The 15,723-nt window shown below is 34.5% G+C and overlaps 1 pseudogene; it reads left to right on the top strand.

The window, feature by feature from the left end:
• Nucleotides 1-8,929: 8,929 nt before the first annotated feature.
• On the top strand, nucleotides 8,930-10,154 carry LOC149477039 (uncharacterized; annotated as a pseudogene).
• The last annotated feature ends 5,569 nt before the right edge of the window (nucleotides 10,155-15,723 follow it).

Genomic DNA, 15,723 nt, shown 5'->3' with positions numbered 1-15,723 from the left:
GAAATATTAAAAACTGTAAAATACATTAAAAAAGTAAATGCTGGCTATGAAATCCAATTAATTGAAACAATATCCTATCAGTAATAATCCATCTGTAACAAATTTAATAAAAACAATCGAAGGGATGGAATTTATTTGGAAACTTTTGTCAAGTAAATTTAGATTGGATGCAATGTTGACTAGGAACTTTAACCAGGATCCTATTGACAATTTCTTCGGGAATATTAGGAGTTATGGAGCCAGGAATATTGCGCCAAACACATTGGCATTTGAAGGAGCTTTCAAAGCTTTATTGCTATATAATTTTAGCTCTCCTCATTCAAGGAGAGCAAACTGTGAGGAGGATTCCAATGAGTGTCTGCAGACACTGGAGATTTTTTTTAAAGAAAAGGTTAGCACCCCTGATGTTCCTGAACCAAGTATTCAATTTAACAATGATATTTGCTCTGAGTAGATAACTGAAAATGACGCTGGTCAGATAAATTTCACTTGTGGTAGTGTCGTCAAAAAATGTTCAGAACTAAGGGCTACTGACGCATTTGTACCAATTAGAAAAATATGGGAGATCTTCATAAACCACTGCCGATCCAATTACATCCCCGGACCTTATGTAACCATCGACGAACAGCTTTTGGGTTTCCGGGGTCGGTGCCCTTTTCGGATGTACATTCCCAACAAACCTAATAAATACGGAATAAAAATTGTAATGACATGTGACAGTGCTACTCGATACATGATTGATGCTATGCCATATCTAGGCACATGCACTCAAACCAAAGATTTTACCGAAATATCTTTCATCAGAAATGCTTCTAAGCGAATTCAGTTCCCTGAAAATTTACCTATTGTAATTCAAACTGAAAAGCCCATATCAACGGCGAAATACAACGATTTAATGAGTCTTTTGCAGTGGATTCCACAGGAATTCCACACCTATTATAAATAATTAAAGCATTCAGAGTGTCAGGCAGATTTTCCTGAAGTGGATTCAATTTGTTTGGTTTTTAGTTTAAATAACGAGTTTGAAAGTCATAATGTTTAAGTTTTTTTATTTTATTTTGTTAATTACGACCTTATGTACTTAATAATAAATTCATTTAAATGCCTCATAAATAGATACATTATAAGATCGGACGTAACTAAATTTCTATTTTTAGCCAATCATAACGTTACATCTTTTATTAGAGCTTAAAATACGAATAGAATTTACTAAAAAATTGCAGGCATAAAGTTGTATCAGTAAATATAATTAAAAGCATTCGTCGTTTAATAACTGTGTACAAGCATAAGGTTGGATGTCACTGAAAAAATATTTTTATTTTACTGTGATTGGTTTTATTACTATACTGATACAAACTTAGATAACTTATCTAAAATATTATACTATTTTTGTTAGCCTATTCGATAATAAACAAAAGTTATGACACGATTGTGTCAATACTTTTCTTTTGACTCTCCTCTAAACTTGCAAAATTCCACATCAGACCTAATGCGTCTCAGGTCGAGATAAATAAACTGTAATGTTTTTCATTTACTCATAATAAATCTAACATATATTAACACATAATATCACATTCATAAACCTAAAATATACATAGTCCAAAATATGCTCACGCCTCACTCAAACATTCGCACGTCGAGTCGACGTCGATCTTATTGTACAGTGAAATATGGTTATCTATCTAGGGTTGATAGAAAAGAGATACAATACTTCAAAGGAGGTCATAATAAAAAGATTTAAAGAGATAACGTTTTTATGTTTCACAAGTGACATACATAAATAGATACATTATAAGATCGGACGTAACTAAATTTCTATTTTTAGCCAATCATAACGTTACATCTTTTATTAGAGCTTAAAATACGAATAGAATTTACTAAAAAATTGCAGGCATAAAGTTGTATCAGTAAATATAATTAAAAGCATTCGTCGTTTAATAACTGTGTACAAGCATAAGGTTGGATGTCACTGAAAAAATATTTTTATTTTACTGTGATTGGTTTTATTACTATACTGATACAAACTTAGATAACTTATCTAAAATATTATACTATTTTTGTTAGCCTATTCGATAATAAACAAAAGTTATGACACGATTGTGTCAATACTTTTCTTTTGACTCTCCTCTAAACTTGCAAAATTCCACATCAGACCTAATGCGTCTCAGGTCGAGATAAATAAACTGTAATGTTTTTCATTTACTCATAATAAATCTAACATATATTAACACATAATATCACATTCATAAACCTAAAATATACATAGTCCAAAATATGCTCACGCCTCACTCAAACATTCGCACGTCGAGTCGACGTCGATCTTATTGTACAGTGAAATATGGTTATCTATCTAGGGTTGATAGAAAAGAGATACAATACTTCAAAGGAGGTCATAATAAAAAGATTTAAAGAGATAACGTTTTTATGTTTCACAAGTGACATACATATAGTACTTACGATAATTACTAATTCACTTCACTTTATTGACATCGTAGACGGATCGCCAGTCATTCAGAGCCTGAACTTATGCACCCAGAAACTTTCTCAGGTATATTTGATGTAATTTATAATTTTAACCCCAACTCTAAATCTATCTGTATGTGCAAGACTCCTCATTATTTTATGCCCTGCCACTTGGCGCTCCCCCCTTCTCTGATGTGGTCGTTCAGTCTGTAGGGAAACCGGCGGCTTGCCGGTTATTTTTCTTTGTCCCCTGCGCAGTGTTAAGATAAAAACATAGTTAATGGGTCTTTGTGTTTGAATGTATAAATAGCTGGTGAAGTCAATTTTGGACTATTTTTGTTACTACTCATTTTTGAACATGGGGAAAACTATACACCTTATCATCCCGATTTAAACCCCATCGAGATGGCCTGGGCTGCTATTAAAGGGCACGTAGCCGTTAAAAACGTCGACTGGAACGTAACTCGGACGTGTCACATGCATCAGAGCACACGTTGCCGATAGTTTCTTATTAGAGAAACATATAATTGGTTCTCACATTCACCTAAACGATATACCGAACGATATATTATACAAAGATATATATGAGACTATAAATTGTGGCGAGAAGCCTTTAAAAATATAGCGCTCTTGTGATACTCGGTGGCTCTCCGTTGAAGAAACAGTGACTAGGATATTGTCTCAATGGGAAGAACTAAAATTGCTTTTTTTCTTTGCATAAAGATTAATATTACACAGCATACCAACTTCATTCCATGTATGCCGATGAGAAAAATTTACTTTACATTAACTTTTTAAGGAGCATTCTAAATGCTATACAAATTTGGAGTAAAGACTTTTGAGAATGAGAATTCAAATTCTGTTGCCCTACTAAATACATTGATGACTTTGCTTCGTTCTTCCCTACTAAATACATTGATGACTTTGCTTCGTTCTTTTTGCAGTAGAGTATTGATGCCGTCGGCTGCAACACGAGAGAGGAAGCTACCAGACAGGTTTGAATTTTAAAAATTTTTGTGCTGGTGGGACTACGTATGATGATGTGTAAAAATGTAAAAGTACTAATATTGTATGTACTTGGAGTTAATGTAAAAGTAAACAAGTCTGAGAAAACAATATCAATAAGTCAGGAAGATTATATTGATCAGCTATTATTTAAATTTAATACGAGTCAATGTAAAATTGTTCAAACTGTAAATGTAATGTAACGTGTATTTGTTTATGTATTGTTTATTTGAGAAACTTACAGTTTGAAATCACTAATAAAAAGTACACTATTGAATTGTATAATGATAACCAAAGTGCATTAAAGTTGACTCAAAATCCAATTTTCCATAAAAGAACGTTATCATTTTTGTAGAGACTGTGAACTAATAATATTGTGAATGTTAAATATTTACCATCAGCTGAGATGCCAGCTAACTTACTTACAAAGAGCTTATGCTCTACTTAACATTATTATTTATTAGATAAGTTGGGGGGGTTCAGCATATTTATGTTTGAGTTATTTGTTATTGTACACTTATCAATATAACATTGTTAGATATAGTGGGGGTGTAGAAAAATAATATCTAATATTTTATCTGTGAATTTCTTACTGTACTGGCTGGTTTAGTGATATAGGTATATATATATTTCAAATAATAAAAGATGTTAGTTCTGTTCTGCACTTCATTCCGTTGTTTTATTAGACTTTTTACATTCAGGTAACTTCACAGATAACTCACTTAATAGAAAATAGATACAATACTTCAAAGGAGGTCATAACAAAAAGATTAGATCAAGCACTAGCACGGCTCCAAGTAATAGTACGGCCCCAAATACTAGCACCGTTCCAAGCACTGACATTTGTCCCAATCCAAGTACTACAGACAATCCAATGAGGGAAAACTACACCGGGTAAAAAGCGTAAACAATCAGCGAAAAAATTGTCGTGGATGATTTTGATATTTGCGCAATACGCAATATCATCAACAGCTTTAATACTGTAAAAATGGAAGTACCCACGCTTAAAAAAATCTTGGCAGCTGTTAAGAGAGATCTTAATTTTCAATGTGGAAGAACTTTCCTTAGAAATATTTTAATAAATCAGTTGGGTTATAAGTTTAAAAAATGTAAAAGTGCACGTTCGGTGCTAATTCAAAAAGCTGATAAAGTACTTTTTTGGAGGTATATATTAGTACATAATTCACTAAATTGATACAATTAATTTGTGGTAATTTTATAACACTATTTTATTTATTTTCAGAAATACTGGGAAAAAGATGAAAATGGAAGAAAGAATTTGTAATCGATCTTGGAGGAGAGGAGTCATCCGACAGCGAGATCGAAAGTGAAGAAGAAGACAGTTTAGACCATGATATTGTACCAATTATTTATAGTGAAGATGAATTTTGAATAAATATTTATCTATCAACATAAAATAGTTTTAAATTATATTGTATAAAAAATACATGATGCAACATATTGCAAGATTAACAAATAAAACCTATGCTCCAAAATAAAACATATTGTTTTTATTTAGCTACATGCTTTTTTTTTCGCACCGTACCTGACCGCCAAAATGACGTCATCAAAGCCATACGTCAAGTTAATGTGACCGCGTTGTAACGCAATGTAACATTCGAAATATATTTTTTTAGAACTGCAGTGCAGTTTTTCTTTTCATTTCAAATAAAGGATAAAGGAAGCATCCATAAAATCACACACATATAAACAGTGTGTTTTAATTACTATTCTGATCAGTCATTCTATTGATATATTAGTTTTCTACTTATTTTTTTTTTATTTCATAAAGATACTTTCAATAGACTAATCTATATATATAATAAAACTAAGTCGATAAAATGTGCGTGCCGATAAAACTTAAAAAGGAGTCCCGACACGATAAAGGGACTTATGTGGTGTGATAGCCCTGTATCCCCCCTCGAACAAGAAAGTTCCCGTTTTAATCTAAAGAGCATGTTTTTAAAGATATAAGGGACTTTCCGACCCTTCAACTTGGAAATTAAGTGCAGTGGCGCCATCTGTTATCGAATATTTGAACTTCGGAGACTATACACTCCAATAGTCATAGTGTACACTGTACATAGTCTCCATAGTTGTGAGCCATTGCAGCATGTGTAGTAGTGGCGCGAAATTTAAAATTCCAATTTCAATAAAATCTTAAATTTAAATTTTGTGTATTTATACGTCATTATTTAACGTATATTTTGGAGTTAAAGCGACATAATTTTAGTTATCCAAATTAGTTCTCAAAATATTTAAAAATTTTGGTTTTTAAATTTCGCGCCTTTACTTCATACGCTACCGCTACAGAAGCTAGAAAGTTCCCGTTTTAATCTAAAGGGCGTGTTTCTAAAGATATAAGGAACTTTCCAACCCTACATAGTGGCGCCATCTGTTATCGAATATTTGAACTTCATTCAGGACAACGATTGTTTGGGTTGCATTTCCAAAAGCGCTGCGAGCAATTGTAGCATGTGTAGTAGTGACACGAAATTTAAAATTCCAATTTCAATAAAGTCTTAAATTTAATTTGTTGCTATAATAAAGTTATTAAATTTTGTGTATTTTTACGTCATTAGCTAACTTATATTTTGGAGTTAAAGCGACATAATTTTAGTTATCCAAATTAGTTATCAAAACATTAAAAAATTTAGGGTTTTTAAATTTCGCGCTTTTACTACAAATGCTACACCGCTATAGAACCTTTTATTATGGCGGACGATAATGACCAGAATACTCTAGAAGGTGTGAGAGAGAAAATATTTTCAAATTTTCTCGAATATTCTAGAGCCTAGCTCTCTGAATATACATATAAGAGCCCGGTGTCGCTCACCAGAGTTAGTTTAATTTGAACAGCGAAAAACTTCCCCACTGAATTTCTAAACTCTTTACAAGTACCAGGAATGCCATTACACTGCCTTCGTCTGAAAATTGGAACTCCAATCATACGAGGTACTCAGAAATCTCAACTCCCCAAAATTATGTAATGGAACTAGAATGATCGTAAAACAGCTATCGAATAATATCATTGAAGCTGAACTTATGACTGTACAGACAGTATTTATACCTAGAATACCTCTGATCTCTTCGGAATTGCCATTTCAATTTAAATAACTGCAGTTTCCAATAAAATTAGCCTTTAGTTTTACAATTAACAAAGCGCAAGGACAAACTTTAAAATATTGTGGCATTAACCTCAAAGAATCCTGCTTCTCTCACGGTCAGCTATATGTAGCTTGCTCAAGAGTAGGAAATCCGAAAAATTTATGTATATATACTCCGGACAATAAAATGAAAAATGTTGTTTATAAACAAGTATTGTAAATAATGAGAAAACGTTTTCAATAAACTTTTTTTTTACTTTTTACGTCATAGTTTATTTTTTTACTTCGACTCTACCACGTCATCTCATGTAACTCCCGGGCGAAGCCGGGTTTTTTAGCTAGTAGTATATAAATATACTTATTAAAAAGACAATAATATGTTCAGTAATTGGTCCGTTTGAAGATAAAATCAAGTGAAACGAAGCAAATTAATCTTAGAATTCTTTATTGGAATATTTTTATTACAAAAGGTTTTGAAACAAATTAAGCAGCATATCTATTTTGGTATGGTCAAAGTATTCAATAAGATATTCTCAGATAATTCTTGTATATAAATGTTCCCATCTCCTTCACAGTTCATGCCAAATAAATTATTTATTAACTGTAGTACTGAAAACTATCCTTCACATCTTCATATAACAATATTTAATAAGCACATTGCTCGCAGATCATCTTTAGACGGTTCGCAAGTGATTGGTTTGCTCAAACTCTCAAATTTTGGTCGTGCCATCCTAAAGTGACATTCTACAGATTTACGTCCCTTCGAAAGTCTGAATAATAGAATGAATAGAAATTATTTGTTTGCTGACTCATAGCATAGAGCTTCATTATATTTTCTTTGGGGGAAAGGTTTCGTCCACAACAAAGTAATATGGCAAGTTTTGAGTTTCTCCAGGCAATTGAGAAGGTGGTGGTAAATTGAGTTCTCCACGTAGCAAAGATTAATGTGTCAGTATCTTTGAAAGCTAACAATACAATCAAAAAGTATCCCTTATGGTTTATGTAGCTCGATCCAGAATAAAGGGATGCTGTAATTCTTATGTTTCCCGTCAGAACTTCCGACGTATTGTGGAAAATTCCAGTTTGTAGAAACGCTATGCAATATCTGTCCACTTTTCAGTTGTGGGCGTAGGCCACTTCAAGCCATGACTTTCTCACAGAATTTTACATGTACAAGCTTTTGAACTATGATCTTCCCTCTCATGAATAAAATGAAAGTGATTTAAAAAAACATACAACGGGAAAATACCTGAAAAAAAAATGTTTTTTTGTTTATTGTGGTTTTGAAGAAGGTATGTATTATTACCACAGCCTAAATTTATCTAAATCGGGCAGATTTGTATAAAGCTCAGAGAAATACAACAGCTGAAGAATTCTTATAGAAACGTAGCGTTTATGGACGAGTCATGCGTGCATACATCACAAACTAAGTGTAATACTTGGTAAGATAGCAGCAAAAAAAGTAATAAGTATTTTTTTTAAAGAAAAAAATCGATCACGATGCGCAATTCGAACCCGCGTCTTTCCACCATTCCTGGGCGGACGCCTGAACAATTCGGCCACCCGTGATCCCGTCAGAGCAATCGAATTTATTCTATTCGCCGCAATCTATTGAGATAATCAACAACATTATTTTGTGATCGACTTTTTTCTATTCTTAAAAAAATGTTTCTAAAGCATTTGAATGCCATAAAACAAAAATATCAAATTCAGCAAAAAGATAACAAACAACCCATTTCCAAAGCAGAACGAAAAATTATTGTACACGCAGGCACTGAAAAAGGCTTCGTCACAAGGACTCTAATCTATACTTATAATAAATCTGTAGAGAGGCCAATTCTGTACATGAAATATATTTAAAAAAAAACTATGAAGGGGTGATAAGGGATCGCTACTGATGCCAAAAATGCAATCAGTAAAATTTTTGTCTGTCTGTCTGTCTGTCTGTCTGTATATTCGTTATAGAAACAAAAACTACACGACGGATTTTAACCAAATTTGGCACAATTATTCTTCATACTCCTGGGCAGGTTATAGTAAAAGAATCATGTAAATCGGTGTAGAAACACCAAAGTTATACATGAAATACGCTATAAGTCATCGCGCGTGAATACAGAATCATGCCATAAGGATTATTTTTGTGTGTCAGTTGCCGCGTTCGACGCGCTTCGCGGCGGGAGCTATAAAAAGGCGGCGGGTCTGCACCCGTTTCGCGTTGTCATGGCATCACGTGTGAACGGCTGAACCGATTTCGATAATTCTTTTCTATTATATTCCTTGAAGTACGAGGATGGTTTTTATGTAGAGAAAACGTAAATATGTACCACGGGCGAAGCCGGGGCGGACCGCTAGTGTTACATAAATGTGTCGACTTAGAAGGTGACCATCATAAAGAAATAAACGCGGAACGGTATCAAACTTGGCTACGCAATCAATCGATTCCCAGCTTGCCTCTTAATAGTGTGTTGGTAATTGACAACATCCCATATCACCCAACACACCTATACCACAAATGATAACTTGTTTATGTGAGGTATGCATAATCTGTATTTGTAACTTGCATAGACTATAGATAAAATATTTGTCATCTGTACGCGCGCTTTTGTTGTCTCCTTCCTTTTTGGAAATAAACGTGGCACCGAACACTTCGAGGTATTACAATTTCCGAAAATATCACATTGGCGACGAGGATTAAACGACATTACGCGATAATTATAAAGAAATGTGGTATACATAACAATTTACAATATGTCAATTGGTAAGATAGCAGAATTCAATATTCATCAAGATGATTGGGCTTTGTACGTGGAACGTTTGGAGCAATATTTCATCATAAATAAGATATCAGAAGATTTTCAAGTGCCCACCTTAATTACGATTATGGGCACGGAAAGTTGTGAATTACTGGTCAATTTATGTACACCGGTCAGACCGATGGATAAAAAGTTTCGCGAAATATCAGACATCATGACGCACCATTTGCAGCCTAAGCCAAGCGAACTCGCGGAAAGATACAAGTTTCAACAACGGAAACAAAAAGATAATGAAACCATTTCGGAGTACGTATCGGTTAAAGAAAATGTGGAAAACATGTGAATATGGCACGCGGTTGGAGGAATGTTGAGAGATTGATTAGTGTGTGGATTAGCCAGTGAGGTTATCCGCCAACGTTTATTTTCTGAAAGTAACCTCGACTTTGGCAAGGCATACAAACTGGCAGTGAGTATGGAAGCTGCGGAAAGAGATGCCGCTTTAGTAGAAGGCGGATCGAGTCCTGGTGCCAATCTAAATATAGAAAATGATGAAGCTGATCCAATTCCCGTCGAAGACAAAGAACAATGTGATGATTCCAATCTTGGTCAGCAAGAATTATTTGGAAATCCAAACAACGTTCCATGCATAAAAACGGCGTCACCAACTCGCTGGCACAGCATACTTATAATGCTTGAAAGCTTATATAAAGCGAAATTTCTCAGAACCTTTCTAGAAGCCGTGGAAATGTTGTCGTCGCAAAAGGTGTCGTCACTTAATTTGGCACTTATTTTCCGATCTGAAATAGAAGACGTCCTATTCGTATAGGAGCTAGCAACGTTGACAAGAGAGAATTTTAGTATAGTTGGTTCTTTGATATACTGTTTCTCTTCCTATTTCGGTTAGAGTCAGGGCTGTCTGGCTGGCCGCAGTGGTTGCGTTTATCAGTGCGCATCTTATCTGCACAGGAAAATATCCGTAATTTAAAGTCATTTATTAACGAGTAATTTTTAATCTTTTGCCTTTATGATAAATCCATCAGACATAACTTTTTTTTTGCAAGACGTTTTTTTCGATGTTAAATACGCAATTTTTTATTTCAAAATAATTAAAATGTCATCGAAATAAGGGAAATTCCATCCAAATCCAATAACTTTAAAAATAACTAGCCCACGCCGGTGACGCCGCACCGGCTTTTGGACTGCGGCGCGAACCTCTAATTAGTAAGGCTAAATCATATTTTCTTACAGCTTGAGGCAAGGACACCACGTGACAGAGTTGTGGAAATCCATTTTCGGTCACCTCATCTGCCCTGGCACCCAGACATAATAATAATAAAGCTTAGCTGCTCACGACAATATGTTGCCCTCTTGTTGCTAAGTTACAGCGACTTTTTGGAGGGCCCAAAAGAACACGAAATTACGAACGCCTACAGAAAGGAGTACCCCGCGACCTATTCTGATCTCGTTAGATTCTGATTCGTCTCGATTCGATTCGATTCTCGGTTCGTCGATTCTGGAGAAAAATGGAAATAATGAAATCTAAAAAGAATTTCCCCCATGGCATATATGTGAAGGAAGACTACACAAAGGAAATATTAGAGATGCACAAGGCACAACCAAAGCTAGAGGAAGAGCGAAAGAAAGGTCATATAGCTTAGCTCAAAGTGGATAAACTAATAGTTAAGAACAAAACAGACGCTAACCGAGAAAAAAGAAAACGAGACCCATCCACCTCGCCCAACCTCAGCGCCCCTCAAACAGAAAATCCAATACAAATTGCCACAAGAAAGCAAATACAACCAATGCATATGAATACATGGCACGGGCGCGTTCCAACTCATTGAGAGAAAGGTCCAACTAACGGACACCCGAAATCAGAAGAACAACCAAAATATAACAAACATACAACCAATTAACATTAAAGAGACTCCCCCAAGCCAGTTCGTCGTCTCAGTCCCAATTAATGTTTATTAAAAATCTTCACATTTTTCCCTCTTTTAGTCACATTTCCTGCATTGGCAAAATAAAGTAGAATGTTCTAAAACTATTTTTCATACAAAATATGCAGGATGCCGATTTCTTGTCGTTTTAGTTAGAAGCTAGAAAATTTGGTTTTCAACAGATACCTTACAAACAAGTCAAGTCAATAACTTTTGCGAAAGAAAAGTGGCATATTATTTTAATATCAAACTTCATTTACCGGACCTATGGAGACAATTGACATAAGAAAAAATAAAGTCACTATTTTGAGTGAAATTATCATCAGAGGCAAATAAAACACTCACGAAAAAGAAAATTGACGACATTTGGAGCATGTACAAATATATGCCGGTTGAAGATAAAATGTATATGGAAGCTCTTATCAAGAAAGCTGAACGATGGAAAGATGAAAAATATGCGAATAAATCTGCCGGACAAAAGGAATTAATCAGTTGTAGAAAAAAAAGTCCAAAAATAATACAGTTATATTGTTTTTAATTAACAGAAATACGATAAGTTTAAGTACGCCTAGTTTAAGTTGAGTAAAGTTACTAAGAGTTTGAGGGTCAACTTTCAAATGCGGGGTCGCAGGTTTGAAATCTTACAAAGAAAGAGCAAAATTTTGGATTACATTATTTTATATTCTACTCAATGTAAAATTAAGAATATGTTTAACTATCCAGTAAAAACATAATATTATTTAATACTACTAGTTTATCTATTACTCTTTCAAACTTCTATTCCTACTATCTAATTCATTATTTTTCTTCGCTGTAAAACTCTTATTCACTGTTATTTTACTTTTCCACACTTTCTACTGTTTAAAAGTTGGAAAGGGAATGCCTCGGGAACCAAGCTAGTAGCGGTGAAAGCACAATGCCTCCGTTTCCTTCTACAAGTACGGAAAATGTGCCTAAAAATAAGACGAAATTAACCGACTATTATGAATCTGACGATAATCCTAGTATGGAAATAATGATTTCCCGCATGACCGCGTTGCGAGGATACCCTTTTAGACAATTTAGGACGACGATGATATTCCTTTGGCAGCACTTAGTAGGCAGAGACTTCAAGAGAACATAGAATCTTTAGATGAAGATTCAGATTGGGAAGACGAAGCCGATGGCGCAGTTTTCTTTTTTCAAAATGAAATGCCTCCAGATTCAGAACGTCAATTCATACACAGAGATTTGCTCTCAAAAGTAAGAAAAGTTGTCAAACTTACTTAAGAAGACTGATGATTAAAGGCTTAAATAAATGCTAATGTTATTTTTTTAGATTTCTTTGAATTTACAATAAAAATACTTGAATATTTGATTGTAGTTTACTTTTGACTTGTTGTTAACACACATAACACTTGTTTAAAATTTTACAATACAAAAAACTCCCAAGTCCCGAAAATACCGAAAGAACCGGGAAATCCCGTTTCCTTTAAGGAAAAGTACCGAAATTCCCGGTTCTCAAAAAAGAGACCGGTTCCGGAAACCCTAATTAGTGGTGAGTAACATTTATAACAAGTATATTATCAAAAAATTTGTAAATGTTTAATTTTGTTTTGTCATTATTATTTTGTTTGTTAAAAACGAAAGGGACTCGAACTTTGGAGTACCTGATGAAATACGTCTTCTCAATGTTGGTGTGCATCTCCCACATGAGGGTAGCACATACAAAAGATGTCGATTCTGCTGTACAAGGAAAGAAGAAAAACGAACCAAAATATTATGTTCCACCTGTAATGTCGCGCTTTGTGCAAAGAAACGTTTCAAGTTGTTTCACACGGCTCCACCACAGGAATAATTTTTCTTTTATAATAACTTAATAGACAAACAATGGCAGGGCCGCTCTGGCTACGGAAGGCGAAAGAACGTGGCGAGTGGAAGAAGTTGGAAGAGGCCTTTGTGTCACAAGGACACGCCAACACACACAAAGCAATTTAATTTTAGTTAATAAGTAAAAATGTAACCTGTATTGGCAATAAAGGCTATAAATAAATAAATAAATAAATAATAGACAAACAATGACAGTATATTTGTGTAATTTATTTTCATTTCGTATACTTACATAATATAACAGCAATTCCTAAATTATAAAAATTAATTTTGAGAAGAGGCATAACCAGAGGATCAAGTGATAGTATGTGAATAACAAGTAAAACGTGGTAAAACTGTGTAGTCTAAACAGGCAAGGGGAATTATTTTTCCACATTGAAACTTAATGCACTAGCATAATAGGGAAAGGGAAATAATTTCCCACGCAAAAATACCCAGTTTCACCCTCCTCCCACCACTTTTGAATATATTTTTTGGCATCTATAGCATAAACTTACACTAAATCGTATGCCAGTTTTTAAGTATCTTTTACACAAGCTTGTACCTTATTAAGGGTTAATTTGGTGTCAATTATCACTTGATCTAAATTGAGTAGACATTATATTGCATAATGGCTAGACAGTATGCATAATATCCAGATTTATTACTTTGGCCAACAATCACATTGTTTTCTAAATTCCAGTTAAAAATAAGGAATTCAATTTTATTTCTGTTCCTTGCATCATAACAGTGTCTATCTCCTACTCTTGAAGTAGGTATGGAAATCATGCCAAAATATCAAATATTATTAAATCCGAAATAAGGGAGCATATACAATCTATTCCGACTATGGACAGCCATTACTGTCACAATAACAATAATAAACATTATGGAAGTAAAATATTGATTGATCTCCACAGAGAATATAATGTTATGTTATGTCAGACTGAATATAATGCCGGGTCCAGACTGGTGAAACGTAACATGCAATGTAACATTCTGCCTTTCATTGCATGTTCGCTGCTGGTGTGGACGCATAGCGCGCTCATAACGCGCATTCACTACGAACATCCCGCGTTCGTCTGTTTCCGCCATTCTGCCGCGAACACGGCCCTTCGATACACGTTTTTTTCGTGCGCGTCAAACCGGTAGATCACACGAAGCATGGAGTCCGAAGACCACGTTCTTGCTATGACGATTATCAGTACTTCATTATTAATAATACATCAACTCATGAAAACAGGCCGAAGACCCTTTCTTTTGCTCATTCCACGCAGTCTTGTCCTCCATGTTCGTTGCGTTCTCAAACGACCGTCCACATTGGCTGCTCCGCGCACACAACGCGCCCCATTGTGTTCGTCGAAAAACCGACAAATTTCGGATCGCTCCGCGCGCGGCTTGTAATGCTCGTAGCATGCGCGTGTAATGCACAATTCGCGCGCGCAAGACGTCCAAACTATGAGAAATTGTTACAAAGTGTGTTACCTTTCATGATACATTGCAGCAATGTGGACGGTGAATTCTTTCATTGCATGTTACATTGCATGTTATGTTTCACCAGTCTGGACCCGGCATAAGCCATAAGCCATAAACAACATTACTAAACACAAAACACAACTTCACATAATGCACATAACACATATTCTACAAATAATCATTCAACGCCTAGTGAAAAACTCTCTAATAATAATTGAAATCAAATAAATTGAAATAAATACATCAAATATATATTTTGAATAAATATAAAAGTACATAACTACTCTTTCCATGCAAAAGTTTTTGTGGATGTGCGGAAACATGACCATATAATTTTTGTTAGAACAACTAACCTTATAATTTTAGTTCTCCATAAAGGGACTTGAAGCAGTTGCCTGTTTCAGAAAGTAAAGATATAGGATTACCTAGTACAATGAAGAGTTGTATTTAGAAGAATTTACATGACCATGCTATGATAAGCATGCTATTAAATAGAAAACAAATGTCATTTGTAGAAGACCCTTAGTCAATGTCATACCTCAAAATGCTTAATAATTTAGCAACATACATTACTGCAAAAAGTAGGAAAAATGCAATCATGCGAGTCACTAGTCCCTCTAAATCAAGATAAAATATATAAATTATCAAACTTAATACAAAAAGGTACGGAAGGAGTATCTTAGGTATATCTAAAATTTCCATTTTTAATGGAAGAACATTGTATCGCTGAACATTTTACATATAATGTAAAAATACTCATCAAATAAAAACAACTTCAGTCTTCAATAAATACTTATCACTTATAGTCACAATCACCACAATACAATAATTCACAACTGTGATGGAGCAATTACGTTAAACAATATATTAAATATTGGCATTTGGCTATTTATCACGAGCATTCAGCATCATGCAATGCGCCATCTTGCTGCTTGCACTTTACGGTTGACAGTTGACACAGGACACTTGACATTTGACAATGTCAGGCATAGACTAAACACATGTCAGAGGCAATTACTTATTCTGTCTTAGATCATTAAGTAATGATCTAAGTATTCTGTGGTCACGGAGGCCCGGATATGAAACTGTATGGTTTGTCCAAGGTTTGTCGACTAAGCTTAGCGACTAAGT

The sequence above is a fragment of the Colias philodice genome, chromosome 26 (genome assembly GCF_061535455.1).
Source record: "Colias philodice isolate Cphi_HAF_F1 chromosome 26, ilColPhil1 Martin Lab GWU primary, whole genome shotgun sequence".
Classification (NCBI taxonomy): Eukaryota; Metazoa; Arthropoda; class Insecta; order Lepidoptera; family Pieridae; genus Colias; species Colias philodice.
The sequence above is the reverse complement of the archived record's forward strand: the minus strand, read 5'-3'. Positions and strand labels throughout refer to the sequence as shown.